Consider the following 22,797-nt stretch of genomic DNA (forward strand, 5'->3'; position numbering starts at 1 on the left):
GTTTGCCTTCCCAGGTTTTCTGCATATGAACATTCCATCAACATTTGGTTATTAGAGGATTATTCAAGATTAGCTAAATGTTGATTGATAATGACTGAGCTTGACAGAAAGGTGAGGGAAAACAATCTACACTTCAATGAGGTTCTGACTTGTGTTTCACAAAGGGTTATGAGAGCTCTCCATTAGAAATCTAGCAGCTGTGCTTCTAAAAAGTCCTTGCGTGGTTAGACTTTCTGATAATGTCTCAATTCAAGTACTTCTCCTTGGAGTTCCATACTATTCAAGATGCTGTATTAGATCGTTTTACATTTTGCAGACAGCTCTTGGTGATGAAATTTGAGCTTTTCAAAATTGCTCTCCCAATTCCATCCACAAAATGCAGACAAAAAGACAAAAAAAAAATTGAAAAAATTTGTATCTGTTGATAGTGCATATACTTTTATTTTCCATTACAAACATAAAATGTAGTAAAATGTTTCATAGCAATTACTCTGAACTAGGTTGTGGACACATTCTAATGTAAATAATATACTGTGTTCAAGTAAAAAGTTTGAGGATCCAACATTTTAATATGCCTGTGGTCCTAAAACCAATACCTTACTGATATTGACTGATAAATACAACTTCCCATAAGTACAGAAGTTTTCCTTGTATCTTTTTAATATATATTTTTATTGTAAAGACACTGTACACAGGGGTTACAGTTACATAAGGAAGGAAGTGAGTACATTTCTTATTGAGCATTGTTACCCAATCCTTTGTTTTTCCCCTACCATCCCTTCCCTTCACATCACCCAAATCCTCCCTCCAACCCCCCTCTGATAGTATATACTCTGATAGGATATTCTCCTGCTACTTTGGTTGTTGAGAGTCTACAAGAGCAAGCGTTCCATGGGGAGCAGGGTGACACCATACGACCTTTACTTACTGAGATTTCCTAATGAATTCCGATCACTTGTACTGCATTTTGCAAGTCGAATCTCATGTCTTAAAACGTACCAGTTTTAAGAGATAAGAGGAGTGGTAAAAGAACTCTTAGAGACAAATACATCTTCAACATATTTGGTTCCAAGAATTCCGTCTAAGGCATATTCAACAACTAGTGAAACTTATGTTGACTGTAACTATGTGTCTTTCTCCATGTGTGCATGTATACATGGGTATATGTATGTGTGTATTTGTGAGTATAGTAACATACATGTGTACATATATAAGGGCACATACATATATGCATATATAAACAAATGTAAATATATAAATATATTTGCATATATATATCAAGTGTTCAGTGATTTAATGTATAGTTCCTAACACATTGTCATTCTCACAAAGTGTACATGATAAACTGCCCTGAGGATCTGTGCTCTATGATGGGTATCCTTTGTACTCACTTCCCCATTATCTTGTTTTTCAGTCTACTTTCCATAGGATAGCTTTGTTTTCATTACAAGTAGTTACTCACTGATACTCAAAGGAAAAGTTTGTTTGTAAAAGGAAACGTACTTTTAGGTCACAGGTTGAAAGTATCTTATCCATCCCAATTATTCCTATGAGATAAAATTTATAATAGTAATAAAATTGAAAAGGAATTCCTAGATCTGTTGTTTTACCATTTAGAATGGCAAATAATAATATCACATCACAGTTGTAACTCTTCAATAAGGCAAAGGTAACTGATTGTCCATATCATGTTCCCACAAACCAGTGGATCCTGACGGATAATAGTAGACCACCAGAAATTCTAAGCAGCAGACATGAAGCATGAAAGAGAAAGTGAGGAAATGATAGAGAGTATAAGAGAGAGAGAAATAATAGTGAAAGTGCATAACAGATAAATAAGAGCTGTACGAGAATATTCATATGCCTATCTTTTGACACTACATGTACATTTGAAGGTATTTGTTGCATAATAACCAATCAACATAAAATATAAAGCGTTTCATGGAGGTCGGAGGAAGATGGTAGAGGAGAACCTGGAGGCTAAACAAGCTCTCACATACAAAGCAGTTTTAGTGTTCCAGTGAACAGTACTAGCCTAGATAATCACACCAAGTGTGCCAACACTGTACACAGAGTTTGACTAGAGAGGGAAGATCCAGGCAAGAAGACAGATCTGAGCACTTGCCAGTAGCCACGGTTGTGGCAGCATCTGTGGCACCCATAGCCACCATATCTACAACAGAGTGTCCAGGACAAAGGTGCCATATGCAGTGGGTGAGCGGATTCTACTCAACACCAACAGGAATTGAAAAGGAGCAGATCACAGACCAGAGATAACCAGGAACAAAGATTCCTGCCTGAGTAGAATCCTGACATCCTCACTCCTTCTCATGGAGCAGAGGAGGGAAGGCTGCCCCTCCCCCTCCCACCAGACATCATCTTTGATACTGAGAAAGGCCAGGCTGAGCAACTAGCTCCAACTCAGGCCTTGGAAGAAAACAAAAGGGTCATTTAGCAGGTGACAGGTATCTGACCTGAGCTTCCAGGCTCAGATCCACCCAGGAGAAAGTCACCTAGCCCAAGCAGAGAGAGTTCTGCCCCACAGAGGAGTGACTATCTTCACTGGGTTAACAAAACCAGAGGCTGCCCCTACCTACAGCAGCCTAGACAATCAATTGAAATTCAATAAACATAAATCTTGAGAATGGCTCCAGGCTGGGGTCTGGGAGTGTCTCAGGAGCTAGCCCCTCAGGGAAAAGCTACTGTTTGCTGAAACGCCTCAACCCTACCCAGAACGTAGCCTCATCACAGCATCTCCAAATTAGAGAAAACAGCCATCTTTCTCTTTCGTGATACTCAAAGCAGATCTCCCTCCCACTGAACCAGCCTGAAGGAGGATCACAAAATCCTGGATAAAGCGGAGCATTTTATTGACTGCTCAAACAAACTGATGTAAGAAATCAATCAGGCCACAGGAAAACCAAGCACCACAGGCAGACCAGAGACTCCACGAAGAGACTGATTACAGACACAGGGCAGATACAGGATCTTCCCATTCCTCACACACACACACACACCCGAAAATTAAACAACTTTTTTTGGTACCATTTTTTTTAATTTTTTAATTGTTTTCTATTAATCATTTTTTTCTTCTTCTCCTAATTTTTATTTTAGGTGTGTGTGTGTGTGTGTGTGTGTGTGTGTGTGTGTGTGTGTGCTTTTTTAAAAAATCGCTATTGACATTTTGGTCCTTTTTAAATTGTTTTTATTTTTTTTGATTCTTTTCATTTTTTTGTCTTTCTTTTTTTTTTTTTGCATGACTTAATTGCTGTTTTGCCTCATCCCCAGATAAATACCCTTCATCGATTATTAGAACTTATCCCCCATTGTGTACATAATTAATCCAGAAATGTATTACTTAATTCACAAACTTTTAGGCTTAACTGTTTAATAGCAGTATTATATCTTTATACCATATAATTTTCAAGTAAATATTTTAAGAATTTTTATTTTTTAGTTTTTCATGTCTCCTTTCCATCATCCCTTCCTGACATCCTATCCTTTTCTTCTCTCAATATCACTTCTTTAAAGTTACATAATTTTTAAATGTTTCACTTTTTAAATTTAAATTTTTGTTTTTCCATTTTTGATTATCTTCTTTTTAATTTCTCTCCTATCATTCTGTCCAATCCCTCTCTCTCTCTGAGATTAGGACTTGGTTAAATTTACTTTAACTTCTCCACATATTTCTAATCCTATTTTTCCCCACATTTCTCCCTAAACATAATAATTTCTGATTTGAAAAATTCATCTTTGCTGTTCTTAGCCCATTAATGCATAGTTTTTTCGTGTTGAATAGATTGTATCTGTTACACTAGCTTCTATCTGCAGCCATTTTGACTATGCAACTACAGGACTTTGGTTGATGCTTGCCTTAAAATAGTGTTTTAGCAAAAAAATTGGTGTCACTTTCATATCAAGTGTGCAGAACAAGCCGGAAAACACGAGAAAAATGGCAAGTCTGGGTATCTCAACTCCCATTCATGATAATCCAGTGACAGAACAGTTAATGAATAATCCGGAGGAGAGTTCCTGCAAAGCACTACAAACATTATTGGAAAACGTGGTGAATGAAAAGAATGAAAGCTTGCAAAGGACTCAGTTTCAACGTGATAGGGAGAGAGAGAGGAGACAAACCAAACATTAGTACAGGAATTTCGTGAATGTCAGGAAACTACTCAAAGACTGATACAGTATTTGCGTGAGCAGGTTGAGAACAGTCAAAGAGAAATAAAGGAATTGCGTGAGCAGGCTGAGAACAGTCAAAGGGAACTACAGGAATTGCATGAACGTGAGGAAGCTAATCAAAGCATAACACAGGAATTGTGACATCAGGATGAGAATAGACAAAGATCAATAGAGGCATTCATGGAATCCATAAACAGACAGCTGAAAGAATTCAGGGCGACCACACAGGGAATGCTGAATGGAGCCCGACAGCAGGAATGGGAGTCCAAGTAATCCATAACCAGTCAACTAAGTGATTTGAGAACACCAAATTAAGGAAGTAAAGAAGTTCATAGAAGATCTAAAACAAGGCTCCAACAAAGAATTTGAAGCCATCAAGGCCGACCAATTAGAAGGAAAAGAAATAAACCAAGTAGAAAGACAACAGTAGGTTAGAGCATGCAGAAGATCGAAACTTGGGGATTGAAGACAGCCTAGGTATTATAGAGAAAGAACATACAATTATCCAAGACAAATCCAAGAAATTTAATAGATCTATTCAACATTTGGAATACACAATCAGAAGGCCTACTCTGAGGACAAATGGTGTAGAGGAGCACGTAGAGACAGAAGTTAATTGTCGAGGAAATTTGTTTAACAGGATCCTAGCAGAGAACTTCCCAAACATACAAAAAGATAGGCCTATTCAGATACAAGATGCTTGTAGAACCCCAAATAGACCAGAACAGAACAGCACTTCCCATTGTCACATTATAATCTACACAGGACCAATTCAGATCAAGAATAAGTTCTTAAAAATGTCAAGGAGAAAAGATCAATCATCTATAAAGGAAAACCAATTAGAATCACCTCATATTTTTCAGCATAGATAAGTAAAGCAAGAAGAGCCTGGCAGGCTGTATGCCATGCCCTGAAGACAAACAATTTTCAACCAAGAATACTGTACACAACTTAACTCTCCTTCATAACCGAAGGTCAAATAAAAACCTTCCATAGCAAAGAAAAACTGAAAAATATATCTCCACCAAACCAGCCCTATAAAAAATACTTAAAGATGACCTACACACAGAAACCCAACAAGACCACAATAATGGCTAAGAAACCACACCCAAACTGAGAATCCAAGAACCATAGGAAAAACCAAGTTTTCACAGCCCACAAGGAGGTGGATAGCATGGCAGGAGCTACCAAACACCTCTCAGTCCTACCTCTCAACATTAACAGACTTAAAGCTCCAATTTAGCGAAATAGACTGTCTAGTTGGATTAAAAAGCAAGGTAATTCTATCTCCTGCCTTCAGGAGGCACACTTTACCTATAAAAGCAAACACATTTTGTTAATGAAAGGATGGAATAAAATCTACGAAGCAAACGGCTGCCATAAACAGGAAGGAGTTGCAATAATAATATCAGATAAAATATGCCTCGAATTAAAATTAGTGTAAAGAGATAAAGAAGGTCACTACATATGACTTATGGGTTCTCTATTTCAGGAGGATATTACAATTCTAAATATGGAATTGCCAAACAATAGAGCACCAAAATTTATCCAAGAGACACTATTTTCCCTCAGATCTCACATAGATCCAACGACATTAATTGTTGAGGATTTTAACACACCACTATCCCCACTATATAGATCAAATCAGCAAAAAAAAAAAAAAATCAACAGGGAAACCGCAGATTTAAACAACTGCATAGAGCAAATAGATTTAACAGACATCTACTGAATATTTCACCCAGTAGCATCAGAATACTCGTTTTACTCTGCAGTTCATGGAACATTTTCCAAAAGAGATCACATTTTAGGTCACAAAACAAACTTGTCCAAACTCAGAAACATTGAAGTTTCACCTTGCATCCTCTCAGACCACAAGGGAATACAATTAGAACTCAACACCAAAAAAGTCTTGTAACGCATGGAGGCTGGACGACACACTGTTGAATAACCAGGGGGTCATGGAAGAGATTAGAAAGGAAATTCAAATGTCCATGATATTCCACAAAAATGAACACACAAATTACCAGCTCCTCTGGGACACTGCAAAGACAGTACTCAGAGGCAAGTTTATAGCTCTGAATTCCTACACCAACAAATTAGAGAGATCTGAAACCAACCACTTAATGAGACATCTGAACCACCTTGACAAAGAACACCAAGATAAACCCCAATTCAATAGATGGAAAGAAATAATTAACATTAAATCCGAGTTAAACGAATTAGAAATAAAAAAAAAAAGAATGAATCAACAAAACAAAGAGTTGGTTCTATGAAAAAATTAACAAAATTGACAAACCCTTAGCAAATCTTATCATAAAAAGAAGGAACACACCCAAATAAATAAACTCAGATGTGAGAATGGAAATATCACCACAGAAACAACGAAGATTCTGAACATTAAAAGTGAATATTTTCAAATCTTTATGCTAATAAGTTTGAAAACTTGGCAGAAATGGACCTTTTGCTAGCAATTATCAACATGCAAATACTAAACCAAGATGAATTAAAGCATATTAAGAGGCCCACATCAAGCATTGAAATAGTCACAGCAAAAAGAGACCTCCCATGTAAAAAAATCCCAGGACCTGATGGATTTATAGCGGAATTGTACAAGAGCTTCAAAATAGAGCTCACACAAATACTACTCCAACTCTTCAATGAAATTGAAAGAGAAAGTTCACTACCGAACACATTCTATGAAGCCATCATAACCCTCATCCCAAAACCAGGCAGGGACTCATCAAAGAAAGAGAAGTATAGACCCATTTCTTTGATGAACATTGATGCAAAACTTCTCAACAAAATTTTGGCCAATCGACTTCAACAATTCATCCAAAAAATCATACACCAATATACTGGATTTATTTCAGGGATGCAAACCTGTTTCAATATACACAAATCAATTAATATAATTTATCACATCAACAAGAGCAAGGATTAAAACCATATGGTTATCTCAACATATGCAGAAAAAGCATTGGACCAGATCCAACACCCCTTTATGATGAAGGTTCTGGAAAAATTAGGAATCCATGGAACGTTCCTCAATACAATAAAAACTGTATATGGAAAACCTACAACCATCATTATAATTAATGGTGAAAAACTAAAGCCATTTCCTCTTAACTCGGGAATGAGACAAGGATGTCCACTCTCTCAACTTCTCTTCAATTTAGTATTAGAATACCTAGCTACAGAAATAAGACAATACGCCAACATAAAAGGGATCCAAATAGGGAAAGAAGAAGTAAAATTCTCCCTCTTTGCAGATGACATGATCTTGTACTTAAAGAATCCCACGGACACCACTCCCAAATTACTCAAGCTGATTCAAACCTGGAAAAATAGCAGGGTATAAAATTAACCGTCAAAAATTAATGGCATTTCTGTACGCCAACAATGAGAAAAGTGTGGCTCAAATTAAGAAAGCTTTTCCATTTGTAATAGCCCCACAAAAAATAAAATACCTAGGAATTAACTTAACCAAAGAAGTGAAGGACTTCTATGAAGAAAACTTTAAAAATCTGAAAAAGAAAATCAAAACAGAACTTAGAAAGTGGCAAAAACCTCCCATGTTCCTCGATAGGAAGGATGAACCTTGTGAAAATGGCAATATTTCCCAAGGTTATCTACAAGTTCAATGTCATACCTATCAATATTCCAACCGCGTTCTTCAAGGAAATAGAAGAGGCAATCCAAAAATTCATATGGAACAACAAAAGACCCCCAATTGCAAAAAGCGATCCTTAACAGAAAGAACATTGTTGGAGGAATATCAATACCAAATTTCAAACTCTTCTACAAAGCCATAGTAATTAGAACAGTTTTGTACTGGCACAAGAAAAGATCTCAGGAACAATGGAATAGAATTGAAAACCCAGAAATGAACCTACAGACTCATAATCATCTAATATTCGATAAAGGATCTAAAAAGATAAAATCGAAGAAAGGCTGTTCAGTAAATGGTACTGGCAAAATTGGTTAATCACTTGTAGAACATTAAGGCTAGATCCTTATATATCACCCTGTACCAGAATCAAGTCCAAATGGATCAAAGACCTCGGAGTCAAAGCAGATATTTTGAAAACATTACAGGATGGAATAGGAGAAACCCTAGGTCTCCTTGACAAAGGCTGAAATTTTCTGAAAAGAAATGCAAAAGCACAACAAATGAAAGAAAGGTTGGACAAATGGGATTGCTTGTAATTGCAGAGCTTCTGCATGGCAAAGGACATAGCTAGCAGGATCAATAGAAAGCCCACCGAATCGGAGAGGATCTTCACTAGCCATACAACTGAAAAGGGTTTCATATCTAAAACAGACCTGGAAATAAAAAAATTAAATCCCCCAACAACAAATACTCAAAGAAAATACTGCCCAATAAATAAGTGGGCTAAAGACATAAAGAGAAACTTCTCTGAAGAGGGAAAGAGAGTGACGAATAAAGACATGCGGAAATGCTCAACCTCCCTAGCCATAAAAGAAATGCAAATCAATCAACACTGAGATATCACCTCACCCAAGTTAGAATGGCTATAATCAAGAACTCTAATAACAACAGATGCTGGAGGGAATGTGGACAGAAGGGAACCTTACTTCATTGTTAGTGAGAGTGTAATCTTTTTCAACCACTTTGGAAAGTAGTATGGAGGTTCCTCCAAAGACTCCACATAGAGCTCCCATATGACCCAACAATCCCACTTTTGGGCATTTACCCAAATGATCACAAACAAGACCATACTAAAGCTACCACACAGATATATTTATTGCAGCATTACCATAGCTAAGATATGGAACCAACCCAGATGTTGCTCATTAGATGAATGGATCAAGAAAATGTTGTATATATAACACAATGGAATTCTATGTCTCTATCTGAAAGAATGATATTGCCCCATTTGTTAGGAAATGGAAAACTTGGAAAAAATTATATTAAGTGAACTAAGCCAGGCACAAAGAAACATAGGTCCCATGGTTTCCCTTATTAGCAATTACTAGTGTATGTCTGAGACATGCAGAAATTGTTAGATAAGTTGATGTTAGGTGAAGTGAACCCCATGATAAGAATTCAATATTTTTTTCTTTTCTGTAATTATTTCTAACATATTTATAAGATGACTTCTTTGTTACTTTTTATGTCCCTCCCGCATGGTATAACCCCTGTTTTCGCTGTATTTGATGTTGGTATAATTTGTGGAGGGGAAGGGGAAAAATTTTTTAAATAGGGATACAGGTGGATCCATTGCAACAATGAGATATACAAGACATTATGTCGAAAAACAAATTTTACAACTTTGGTTGGGGGAAAGGGGAGGGGGAAATGGGACGTAAGGGGGTTGAGATGGGAAGGGATAGTAAGGAGAAACAAAGGAGTATGCAAAAATGCTTGATAAGAAATGTACTCATTACCTTGCCCATTTAATTGTAACCTCTCTGTCTGTTATTTTCACACTTAAAAAAAAAACACAAAAAACCATAAAATATAAAGTGATTTTGATAAAACCTAAAAATGACTCAGAATAAATTATCAATGCAAAAACAATCTTTACAGAAGCAAACTCTCAGAGATATTACATGACTTTGAAAAGGATAAAGTGGCTGAATTTAATATAAATTTAGAAGTATGACCATTCAAAAATATAAAAAGATATTCTTTATTTCATTATATAACACAAAACAGAAAGTAAATGTTGTTTAGATGATTTTTTAAAACACAGTCTCTCAGGTGCTGGGAGGGTGGTTCAGTGTAGAGTGCTTGCCTTGCATGCATGAGGTCCTGGGTTTGATTCCTCAGCACCACATAAGCAGAAAAAGATGGAAGAGATGCTGTGACTCAAGTAGTACCACTAGCCTTGAGCTGAAGAGCTGAGAGACAGCACCCAGGACCCAGAGTTCAAGCCCCAAAACCAACAAAAACAAAACAAAACACAGTCTCTCACTTTTGTGTGCTCAACATTGTAACACTAGTGCTTCAGTCTAGGGCTAAGATTTTAGGTGTGGACATTTATCAACACTCCTGATTCAGATTCTAATTGATAAAATTTTAATCAATATTTTGTTCTTATTAATTTTGCTCTTTGTAAATTCACATATACCTATAAAAAACAGTGTGGCCATCCCAATAACATTCTCAAAGTACTTCCTAATGATGACTTACAAAAAGTTGTTTTATATTACAACAAGGAAAACAATACTACAAATAAGGAAAACCAATACATAAATATTAATGATTAATAAAATAAAAAAAACAATTACCGCTGTTTCCAGTATTTGAAATGTACTACATATTTGATTTATTATTTTCTCATATTGCTGTACATTTAAAACTGCCTAAGTCTATGATGTTCAACAAGAATTTTATAGGCTATGAGTAGCCTTTAAAGATTATTATTATTATTATTAAGATTATTATTTATGGTTCATCTCATCATTTGTATATGGCTTATACCATCATTTGTTCCTCACTAACATATAAAGTAAAGAAGCCTTTAAATTTTAACAGAAACTGTGCAGTTAATGTCTTAAATCTGCTTCTTTACACAAACACTTTGCAACTTCTCATTAGTAAAGTTTCTATAAACTCTGAAATGTACATATTTAGTAGTATGTACCATGAATCTTAAATGCTTTATGAAAAAGTTTTACAACCTGCTAAATAGTCTTAATTTTGGCATATATGAGCAAATTCCCAAAATTAAACATATTTAAAACATTAAAACTTTTAACAAACCTTAACACTTTCTATAGTGTTCATAATGGCAGGTTCCTTGTACAGAATAATTGAATTCCTCCTCCTACACATCTGTTGAACAACAAATATCTGGTATTATTTTGTTTTTGACATGACAAACTTGACTTTATTCTTAAATGTGTTCTTTTGTAAGAAATACATGGTTCTAAAATTTCACGACAATTCTTTTTTTTTTTTTTTTGTCGGTTGTGGGGCTTGAACTCTGGGCCTGGGCGCTGTCCCTCAGCTCTTCAGCTCAAGGCGAGCGCTCTACCACTTGAGCTACAGCGCCACTTCCGGTTTTCTGGTGGTTTATTGGAGATAGGAGTCTCACGGTCTCTCCTGCCCGGGCTGGCTTTGAACCGCGATCCTCAGATCTCAGCCTCCTGAGTAGCTAGGGTTACAGACGTGAGCCACCAGCGCCTGGCTTCACGACAATTCTTTTGAATTTAATTTTTGTGGAATTGTCTAGTTTAAGAAAATCAATTACACTTTATGTATAAAAAATGTTCTGTGCTCAATTCAGTAGCACATACACTAACATTGGAACAATAAAGAGAAGAATAGCCCCTGACTGAGGATGACACTCAACTTCGTGAAGCATTCTAGATTTTTAAAAGAACAGATGCTGGAGGGGATGTGGACAGAAGGGAACCTTAATGCATTGTTGTTGGGAGTTTAAACTTGTTCGAAGACTTTGGAAAGTAGTATGGCGGTTCCTCAAAAGACTACAATAGAGCGCCCCTAAGTCCCAGCAATCCCATTTTGATCACAAACAAGACCATACTAAAACTACCAGCAAAACTGTGTTCATTGCAGCATTATTTACCAAAGCTAAGATACAGAACAGAACCCGAGGCCCCACAGTAAACGAATGGATCAAGAAAATGTGTGTGTGTGTGTGTGTGTGTGTGTGTGTGTGTGTGTGTGTGTGTGTACTGGAATTCTATGCCTCCATCAGAAAGAATGACATCACCCAGTTTGTTAGGAAATGGAAAGACATGGAAAAAATTATATTAAGTGAATTAAGCCAGGCCCAAAGAAAGATAGGTCCCATGGTTTCCTTAATTGCAATAACTAGTATGTGTCTGCTACAAGCAGAAAACATCATATAAGTTGATGTTAGGCAAAATGAACCCCAAGATAAGGATTCAAATGGTTTTTATTTCTTGCGATTGTTTCTAAGATATTTATAAGATGAATTCTTTGTTGCTTTGTATGTTCCTCCTGCAAGCTAAAGCCCCTGTTTTCACTGTATTTGATGTTGGTATACTTTGTCCAGTGGAAGGGAAACACAAATCGTTTTAAAAGGGATGCAGGTGGACCCATTGTAACAATGAGATGAACAAGTCGTTATGTCAAAAGATGATTTTGGCCGGGTGTTGAGGGATGTGGACAGTGGGGAGGGGGGGTTGGGGGGGAGGGGTTGGTAGGTGTGGGGGGTGGGAGATGGGCAGGGATGGGAAGGGGAAACAAAGCAGGAGCAAGTGGACCCATTGCAACAATGAGATGTACAAGTTATTATGTCAAAAAATGAACTTTACTACTTTGGGGGGAGGAGGACAGGGTGGGGAAAGTGGGGGAGTGTGGGAAGGGATGGGAAGGGGAAACAAAGGGGAGGCAACAATGCTTGATAAGAAATCTTGCCCATGTAATTGTAACTCCTCTGTCAGTATTCTCACAATAAAAAAAATGTACTCAATAACTCACGCATGTAATTGTAACCCCTCTGTATGGCATTTTCACAATATAAAAAAAAAGAAACATAGGTCCTGTGGTATCCCTTATTTGCAAAAACTAATGCATATCCGGGATAAGCAAAGAAGGTATGGTAAGGCAGAAAAAAGGAGTAGGCAACAATGCTTGATAAGAAATGTACTCATTACATTTTCCATGTAATTGTAACTCCTCTGTATGGTATTTGCAAAATTAAAAAAAAAGATCAAAAACATGTGCATATGACTAGATAAGATGATGTTAAGGTAAATGAACCCCATGATAAGGACAAAAGTGGTGTTTTATTTCTTCCTGTGGTTTCTAATATATTTATAATGTACGATGTGATTTTTTATATGTGCATCCCCCACAGTTAAACCCCTGTTTTCACTGTATCTGATGTTGGTGCACCTCCATCTTGTATATACACTTCTCTAATTTGGGGATGGAAAGGGAAAAAACAAAATGGTTAAATAAGGATACAATATGACCCATTGCAACAATGTGACACACAAGACAGTATGTTGAAAAACGAACTTTACAATTTAGGAGGGTGGGGGAGGGGAGTGTACTTGTGGAGGTGGGAGGGAAGGGATGGCGGGGGAAAACAAAGGAGGAGGTAACAATGCTTGATAGGAAATGAACTATTACTTTTTCATGTAACTGTAACCACTCTGTACAGTACTTTTACAATAAAAAATATAAAAATGTTATGGGATGGAAGAGAATATTTCCCCTATTTTACCCATATAATATCATTAACAAAGAAATTAATGCAAAACACTGATATGCAGATATTTTGAATAAATGTGTGTTTGTGTATGTGTGTGTGTGCGCATGCCTGTGCATTTTGGTTCTCAGAGTTTGAATTCAGTGCATCAAGGTCCCGCTAGGCCATTCCTCTCTAGATTGATGAGCTACTATATAAGCTACATCTCCATTCTTGGCTCTTTGCTAGTTCATTAATTTTTTTTAATATTTTTGTTATTTTTTTATTGTGAACATACTGTACAGAGGGGTTACAATTACATGGGCAAGATAATGAGTACATTTCTTATCAAGCATTGCAGCCTCCTCCTTTGTTTACCCTTCACATCCCTTCCCAGCCTCCCCTCGCCCCCCCACCCCATCCTCCCCCCCCCACCAAAGTTGTAAAGTTCATTTTCAACATGACAACTTGTACCTCATTGTTGCAACGTGTCCACCTGAATCCTTAAACGACTTGTTTTTCCCCTTCTCCTCCACAAATTATACTGACATCAAATATAGTGAAAGCAGGGGTTATACTTTGGGGGGGGGGGGGGATATACAAAGCAACAAAGAAATAATTTTAAAAATGTGTTAGAAAAAAATTCATGAAAGAAAAAAACATTTAAATACATATGTAAGGGTTCATTTTCCTAACATCACATTATCTGACCTTTTCTGCTTGACTCATACATATACTAGATATTGCAAATAAGGGAAACCATGGGACCTATGTTTCTTTGGGCTTGGCTTACTTCACTTAATATAATTTTTTCCAAATCTTTCCATTTCCTAACAAATGGGGCAATGTCATTCTTTCTGATGGAGGCATAGAATTCCATTGTAATTTTTTAAAAATAATCTCATGAATATTTTTTGTCCTGATTGGCTTCCAAAGGTTATCCACAGATCTCAGGTTCCTGAGCAGATACCCGAGTAGACAGGATTACAGGTGTGACCAACCAGCACAAGGCTTTCAGAATAATTTAAAAAGTAGAAGAAAATTTACTTCATGGTGGCTTGTTTATCATCTCCCGCTTTTAAAGCATTTTGGAGTGATTATATGTGAATTTATTTCATTTTTGGATTCTTAAAAGACAGTAAGTGATGGTATTTAAACGTTTTAATCTTTTTTTTTTAATTGGTCATGCGGCATGAACTCTGGGCTTGGGCGCTCTCCCTTTTGCCTTTCAGCTGAAGGTGAGTGCTCTACCCCTTGAGCCACAGTACCACTTCTGCTTTCCTAGTAGTTTATTGGAGATAAGAGTCTCACAGACTTTCCAGCCTGGGCTTGCTTTGAAGCACATTCCTCAGATCTCAGCTTCCTCTGTAGCCAGGATTATAGGTGTGAGCCACCAGCTACCGGCTAGTTTTAGTACTTTTTTTTAAAATATTTTTTTGGGGTCTGTTCGTGGGGCCTGAACTCTGGGCCTGGGCACTGTCCCTCAGCTCTTCAGCTCAAGGCTAGTGCTCTACCACTTGAGCCACAGCGCCACTTCAGCCTTTTTTCTTTTTTGCTTATGTGGTGCTGAGGAATCGAACCCAGGGCCTCATGCATGCAAGGCAAGCGCACTACCACTGAGCTACCTTCCCAGCCCTTTAGTACTTTTTAAAATGTATACTGGAACTGTGGAACACAAGAAATTTGTCTCTCTTTAGACCTCAATTTATGAGCTCAGCTCTGAGCATGATAACCCAATGTCACCAACACTGTGTTGAAGACAAAATGTGACAGAAAACAATTACCGTGGGCAATAATTGCTATGCTATTATTTCTTGGACAGCATGAATATTGAGTTGAGAGAGTAAGGGAATGGAGAGGATTTTACCTACTTTTTTATTGCTTACTTTTTGAAATTTTGAATCATTTCCTTCCCCACTGTGTGTCTTTGGGCCATGCACTTAGTGCCCTTAATTACAATATTTCCTAACACTAAAATGGTAATAATATTAGAATTATAGCAAATGTTTTCTTAAGAATTAAGAGAAAAAAAAACTTGTGAAATACTTAACATAAACTTCTAGGAATAACAATTACAATTACATGGGCAAGGTAATGAGTATATTTCTTATCAAGCATTGTTGCCTCCTTCTTTGCTTCTTGTTCCTATCCCTTCCCATCTCCTCCCACACTCCCCATCCCACCAACTCTACCCCCCACCAAAGATGTAAAGTTCATTTTTCGACATAAGGACTTGTACATCTCATTATTACAATGAGTCCACCTGCATCCCTATTTAAATGATTTTTTTCCCTTCCCCTCCACAAGTTATACCAACAACAAATACAGTGAAAGCATGGGTTATACCATGGGGGATGGACATACAAATCAACAAAGAAATCATCTTATAAATGTTTGAAACAATTGCAATAAAGGAAAAAAAACAGTTGAATCTTTATCTTGGGGTTCATTTCACCTAACATCAACTTATCTGACCTTTTCTGCTTGTCTCAGACATATACTAGTTTTTGCAAATAAGAGGAACCATGGGACCTATTACCTATGTTTTGGGGGCCTGGCTTAATTCACTTAATATAATTTTTTCTAAGTCTTTCCATTTCCTAACAAATGGGGCAATGTCATTCTTTCTGATGGAGGCATAGAATTCCATTTTATATATATCACATTTTCTTCATCCTTTTATCTAGTGAAGGACATCTGGGTTTGTTTCATATTTTAGCCATGATAAATAATGCTTCAATAAACATAGTTGTGCTGGTAATGGACAAGAGTCTCATATCTAAAATATACCTGGAACTCAAAAAAATTAAATCCCCAACGACAAATCCTCAAACAAACAACTGCCCAATAAATAAGTGAGCTAAAGACTTAGAAACTTTTCTGAAGAGGAAAAAAGTATGGCCAATAGACACATGAAGAAATGCTCAACCTCTCTAGCCATAAAAGAAATGCAAATCAAAACAACATTGAGATACCATATCACCCCAGTTAGAATGGCTATAGTCATGAACTCTAAAAACAACAGATGCTGGTGGGGATGTGGACAGAATGGAACCTTAATGCATTATTGTTGGGAGTGTAAACTTGTTCAACAACTTTGGAAAGTAGTATGGAGTTTCCTCCAAAGACTCCACATAGAGCTCCTCTATGATCCAACAATACCACTTTGGGGCATTTACCCAAATGATCACAAACTAGCCAGCAGTTTTTTTTTTTAAATATTAAATAGAATGCAATCAGTATTACAAAAGCCATTACATGTAATGAGAAACCAGAAGGCATGTTCTCTATTGACCATGCTCTGCTTCAAAGTCAGCCAGGTGGATAACTTCTCATGCTGTAAATCAAACTGATTTTATTATGTCTTGACAGTATAAAAACATCAGGGACAGAATAATGAAGGAATGTTGTAGACTGAAGTGAAGTCCATATGAAAATGTGCAAAACTGATGAAAACATAAAAGTCTCTGAGTAGTATATTGTGTTTTACATCATTTAAGTTAAATTTCAAAAATAGGGAAGACCTAGAGGAATGAATTCTCTTTTTTATAGCCAATCAAAGGTCCTTAGAAGATTGAATTCTTTCCTTATTCTTGTAGAGGCATCATCAGATGAGAGGAACTCTATTGTTTTTGTGCTTCTTTCCATTTATACTTCAGTTTGAAATCTGAACTACATGAGACTGAAAGAAACCTAGAAAAATTAGACACGCAGGCTTTGGAAAGAGCCATGAACGAAAAATAAATAAAATACATATAGCCTTGTAAAAGGTCTAGCTAAATTAATTTATATAGTCTTAAGTGTAAACAAAAAATGATTTAAACAATATAATATTATTGAAAATTGAAAAATGTTAGGAGTTGCTAAATTTTTTCTTTCTACTATATTGAATTAAGTATTGATTTTGTATAGAGAGATTAAAGATGAGATTAACACGAAATGATTAAAAATGGACAAAAGTTCTGAATAGACACGTTTCCAAAAAGTCCTGAAAAGGGCCAGTGTGTTTACAAAGTTGTGCTTAATACCACTTCTATGCTAGATTAATGCTTTGTGAACAGAAGTCATTATAGAAATGCAATTGAAAATTACTATGATACTACTTCAGAACTATAATAACTCTTATAAAAAAAAAATCAAAGGAACCAGGTGTGGTGAAAAGGCTTATAATTCCAAGCATTTAGCAGTTTGGAGTAAGAGGATTTGCGTCTAAGGCCAGTCTGGGGTTCTGCACATTGTAAAATCCTGCCCTTAAAAAACTCAAAATGTAATAATGTTGGTGAGAGTGTGAGAAAAGGAAATTTTCTACACTCTTGGTCAAAATACAGGTTAGTATTCTCATTGTAGAAAGTAATTTGCAGTTTTCTAAAGAAATGCAAAGTTGAAATACCATCTGACACACCAATCATTTGATTATTTCTCTCTGGGTAACTCGAAAATATATCTGTAGTTGTTTGTTATTCACATTGTTCACAACAGCCGCCCAGATATAAATAGAAGTTAAGTGTTCAACAACAGACTAATAAAGCAACTGTGGTGCATGCACAAATATATTTTTCTGTTTCATCTTTAAAATAGCAAGAGATTTCTCCAATTAGGCATAACTTACAATGACCTGAAAGATGTACTCTAAATGAAGAAAAATGTTGTCTTCTGATATTTGTAAAACTACACACACACACACACACACACACACACATACACACACACACACACCAAACTCAATCATTATGAGAGAAATTTTTTTTAAAGTAAAGCAAACTGGAATTGCTGGGGCATTTAGGTCACAATGTAGAAGATAGTAAATATACAGGATGACCAAGTATACAATTTTAATGTACAACATGAGGATACAGAGGACAACACTGGCCTAAGGTAGGAATGAAACTAAAGAGTAGGAGTTGTTCTTCCTAGTAGGGGCTGCTCTTTTAGATGTTCTTCCTTCAGTAATCGATGACATGAACGTAATTCTTTAACTATACCTGCCTGTTTGCAGAAATAACAAACAAGGTAGCAATAATGTTGTATGCTCAACATAGAACAAAATGTCAAATTTAAATACATGAGATTATCCTAGATGTAAACTAATAATTCCAAATAAGGGAAACCATGGGACCTATGTTTCTTTAAGTCTGGCTTAAACAATTATGTATATGAAGAGTGTTTCCGATGATACTTAAAAGTCACATTCATTAATTAAATTTTATTGTTTTCTACCAAATAAATATTTATAGAGAGACTGAATTTCTGAGTTGAGGATTATTTTATATCCCCGCCATTGTTTCTATAGTTGGACTTAATTTTCCATAAAGGGATAAGTGTATTTTATTGGATATATGAAGGTAAACTGAATGTTTATTCTATCAATATTTTGCCACTTGTTTAATCTCAAGTTTAAATTATCCATGTGTTTGAAGTAATGAAAATAACAACAGATATAAAAAAGATAAATCAGTGTGTAGTAGATAAGTATTTTCACCTTTATTTTGATAGTTGGTCCTCTTTTACACTACAGAATATTATAAGGAAAATGTGCTCAAGGCTGACCACAACTGCAGAATATTATGGTTTGGTCTATCATAAGAGAAGGAAGGAAGGGGTACCTTCCTTCCAAAAGTCTGCTCCCAGGGATGTGATCTGTTTTATGTTGGTGACTTGGAAATGAACATTTTTTACAGTCAACCTTGAAAAGCCATCTTGATAGACCATTTATTAAGTGGTTACATTGGATTATCCATGGCATTGCAAGGATGCAGGATTGCCTCATTTTGAGACAATTAAAACAGGAATTTATTCAGCTGTTCTTTGTATCTTTAGGAAAAAACCCATTGACTACAGGCCTGGGGATCAAAGGGGTCCAGAGAAGCTACTACCGTGAATAGTAATCCTAGGCCTCTAAAAACAAAACAAAACAAAACTCCAGCAGGAACAGCAACTCAGGGCAACTATCACAGCCTACATGAAGTCAGGCAAAATACGGAAGCTGAGAGTCATTTATCTGATAACTAATATATTTTTATGAGGCAGAATGAAATAAGACTTCAGAGAGAGGGTCAAAAGACTGATCAGAGAGACTAAAATTGGTCACAAGAAGATTGGAAAATACAATTCCTTGTACAGCAAGTAAATCTTAGAAAGCCTGTGCATATAAGAACAAGACAGCAGACCAAATTCCAGATATGTGCATTCTCTTAGAGGTCAGCTTAATGAATTATCAATGGAAATCTTTGCATTCTTAAATATTTGACCACATGTAGGAAAAGGCCAATTGCTGAAGAGAAAGAAAACGTCATCACTCAGTTACGAGGTCCAATATCACATTAGGAAGGAATCAAGCACAGATTTGTAATAAAAAGAGAAAAAATATTCCAAATGAGGGTTTCATTTGTTTTGATGTAACAGTTGCTGATTTATGTGCTAGCAAATACCATACAATTGATCCATTCCCACAGCTGAGTTGATATTTACTGCAGTATTCCCACATGAAGGAAAAGAGAAAATTTACAAATGTCTGATGAAATGAGTTGAGGGTGAAGTGTTCTAATAGTGATATCTGAGGTTTAGACATAGATGAAGAGGGGGATTTTCTTTTTTAAAAATCCCCCATTTTTAGCCTGGTGCCAGAGGCTCACAGCTGTAATCCTAGCTACTCAGGAAGCTGAGAACTGAGGACTGCTTTTCAAAGCCAGCCTGGCAGGAAAGTCCCTGAGACTCTTATCTCCATTTGAGTTGAAGAGCTCAGAGACAGTACACAAGCCCAGACTTAAAGCCCCTCGACCAAGACCAAAAAAAAATCTCCTTTTTGTTGGACTGCCTACATCTTTTCCTAACATTCAACAAAGAAGCCATTTTATCACCCACAACATTTAAATCCTGTCCTAGCTACTGCAAATAGAATGGTTTGTTATGTCAAAAAGTTCATATTTTCGGGATCCAATACCAGCAGTGGTAACATTTTTTTCCAGGCCTTGAACTCTAGGCCCGGGCCCTGAACATGTTTATGCTTGTAGCGTTAATGTGAGCTTGTTTATTTATTGGATTACTGCCCATGAGGGGAATTAAGGGGTCATAAGAGAGATCTATGTTTAGTCTTTTGAGGAAACTCCATACTGCATTCCAGAGAAGTGGAACAAGTTTAACTTCCCACCAACAGTGTAATAGAATTCCCAATTGGAGACGGGTGCTGGTGGCTCACACTTGTAATCCTTATTACTCAGGAGGCTGAGATCTGAGGATCATGGTTCAAAGCCAGCCCAGGGAGGTTACCAATTGGCTACACCCACGGCAGCATTTGCTATTATTAGTTTTCTTGATAATGGCCATTCTAACTGGGAAGGGGTAGAATCTGTCTTTTTTACTTGTAGATTTGTAGGCACCTTCTAGCTACCATAAATGAATGAATCCATGAAACCTGTATTTTTCTGCGTCTGCATTCCTTTCTCTTAGCATAATTTTCCCAAGCCTTTCATTTTCCTTAAGACTGGTGAAAAGTCATCCTTTCTAATGGGTGAATAGAATTCCATTGTGTGTTTGTGTGTGTGTGTGTGTGTGTGTGTGTGTGTGTGTGTAAGATGACTATAGGCCCATGAGTTCATTTCTAAGCCTACTTTTTCATCTGTAATTCTCTAATTTCATATTAAATTTGGATTGCTTTCTCTACTGCATTGAGGAATATTGTTGGGATTTTGATGGGTAGTGCATTGTCAATTGTTTGGGGGCAGAAGTGCAGTTTTCACAATGTTATTTGTGAAAGCATTGAAAGATTTTGCATTTCCTTGAATCTCCTTCAGTTTCCCTTTTTATATTTTTAAATTTTCACAGTAGAGGTCCTTCACATTTTTGGTTAAATTAATTCCTAGTTTTGTTGTTATTGTTTTGTTTTGTTTAGATTTGAGTTGATTTTGAGGCTAATACATATGAGGTTATTTTTTGGATTTCAGCCTGGATGTTCCCATTGTTGGTAACAAAGAAAGACTACTGATTCTTGTGGGTTTTATACCCTTGCTACATTACTAAAGGTTAGCAACACCTTTACTAACTTGAGGAAGGTAGGTATAGGGTCTCTAAATACAGGATCATTTCATCTGTACAAAGGGATCGTTTTACTTCTTCCTTATTTGGATCCCAGTTATGTTTTTCTCTTGCCTATTGCTCTTGCTAGAATGTCCACTACTATATGGAAGAGTAGTAGAGAGAGTGGACATCCTTGTTTCATTCCAGATTTTATTTTATTATTTTTTGAGTTTGCAAAATCTGGTTTAATTCAAACTGAGGAGCACATTGTGAAAATACATATGCATAAAATCTAATAAATGCTAGATAAACAACATATTACTTTACAATAGAATAACCACAAATTTGAAGGCTCAAATTGAGTCTGTCAGTTGTAAATACAATTTTATATTTGGCTCAAATGGCTATTGAATTTCAAATGGTGCCAAGTTCCTCCAAAGCACCTCTTGACCCCCTCAGCCTTGGGCAGAGTTTCACCACAGTCTCAGTCGAAATCCCAGTCATCCCATCAACTCTTGGGGCCAATGGAGTCATTGGTACCCAAACACAACTGGAGGCCAGGAATTTCCAGTGGCCAAAAGTTACTGCACAGAGAACTCCATTCTAAGCCAGACTCATGGCTAAGAAGGTGTGAGATTAGCCCTTTAAACAGTGGTGTAGCATTAACCTGGTCTATGTTAAGAAATAGCTCCTTAGTGAGAATGTACTAATTACTGGTTATCACACCAACAGAAAAAGGCAACATGGGAGCTTCACATTTCATATGAAAGGCTAACATTAACTGGGTCTGGCTTCACTCACGTACAGTGATTATTTTATTTTAGACCTAAGAGAAAATGAGCTCATAGCAGTCATTTCTTCACATAAGATTTGTGTAGCATTAAAATTGTTTAACGCTAATGATGAGGCCATGCAGGTAAAAAATGTGTGATTCTCCTCTGCCAAAACAGAAACACCCCATTTCGACTCCTGTCCAGTTTCCAAAATATATATATATATATATATATACATACATACATACACCTTTGTTATTGCACATCTTTCACGCAAATCTGTGTATGTATTTTATATAATATATATTTAAATACACTACACATAAAAAGACTACGGCACTTTACAGAATACATGTTTAACAAAGATCATTCATTACACCACAAATGTTTGAAATGATCCAAAACCCTTAAATCATTTAATGTAACATTGTGAATTAAAACACAGGTTTAAAGCATCCACAGACTCCAAGACAAATATTTCTGCTTTAGAGTTTATTGAGAAGCCCAGCTTATCACAAATCTTTAAGCAACAGATGCAAGAAAAATTAATAAGACTTTTCTGGTATTAGCAATTGTTTTATTAGAAAAATAGTTGTGGGTCAAGTGGTTTTTAAAGAGCTGTGTAGAAGAGTTTTAGTCTAGACTTCATTCCAGATTTTAATGTCTTC

At 36.4% G+C, this 22,797-nt stretch overlaps 1 non-coding gene across 1 annotated transcript; it reads left to right on the plus strand.

The window, feature by feature from the left end:
- The first annotated feature begins 11,431 nt into the window (after positions 1 to 11,431).
- Positions 11,432 to 11,533, plus strand: LOC122100627. The gene has a single exon (XR_006146221.1). It is a non-coding gene; the product is annotated as a U6 spliceosomal RNA (small nuclear RNA).
- The last annotated feature ends 11,264 nt before the right edge of the window (positions 11,534 to 22,797 follow it).

The sequence above is a fragment of the Dipodomys spectabilis genome, unplaced genomic scaffold (genome assembly GCF_019054845.1).
Source record: "Dipodomys spectabilis isolate Male_0828 unplaced genomic scaffold, ASM1905484v1 ptg000589l, whole genome shotgun sequence".
Classification (NCBI taxonomy): domain Eukaryota; kingdom Metazoa; phylum Chordata; class Mammalia; order Rodentia; family Heteromyidae; genus Dipodomys; species Dipodomys spectabilis.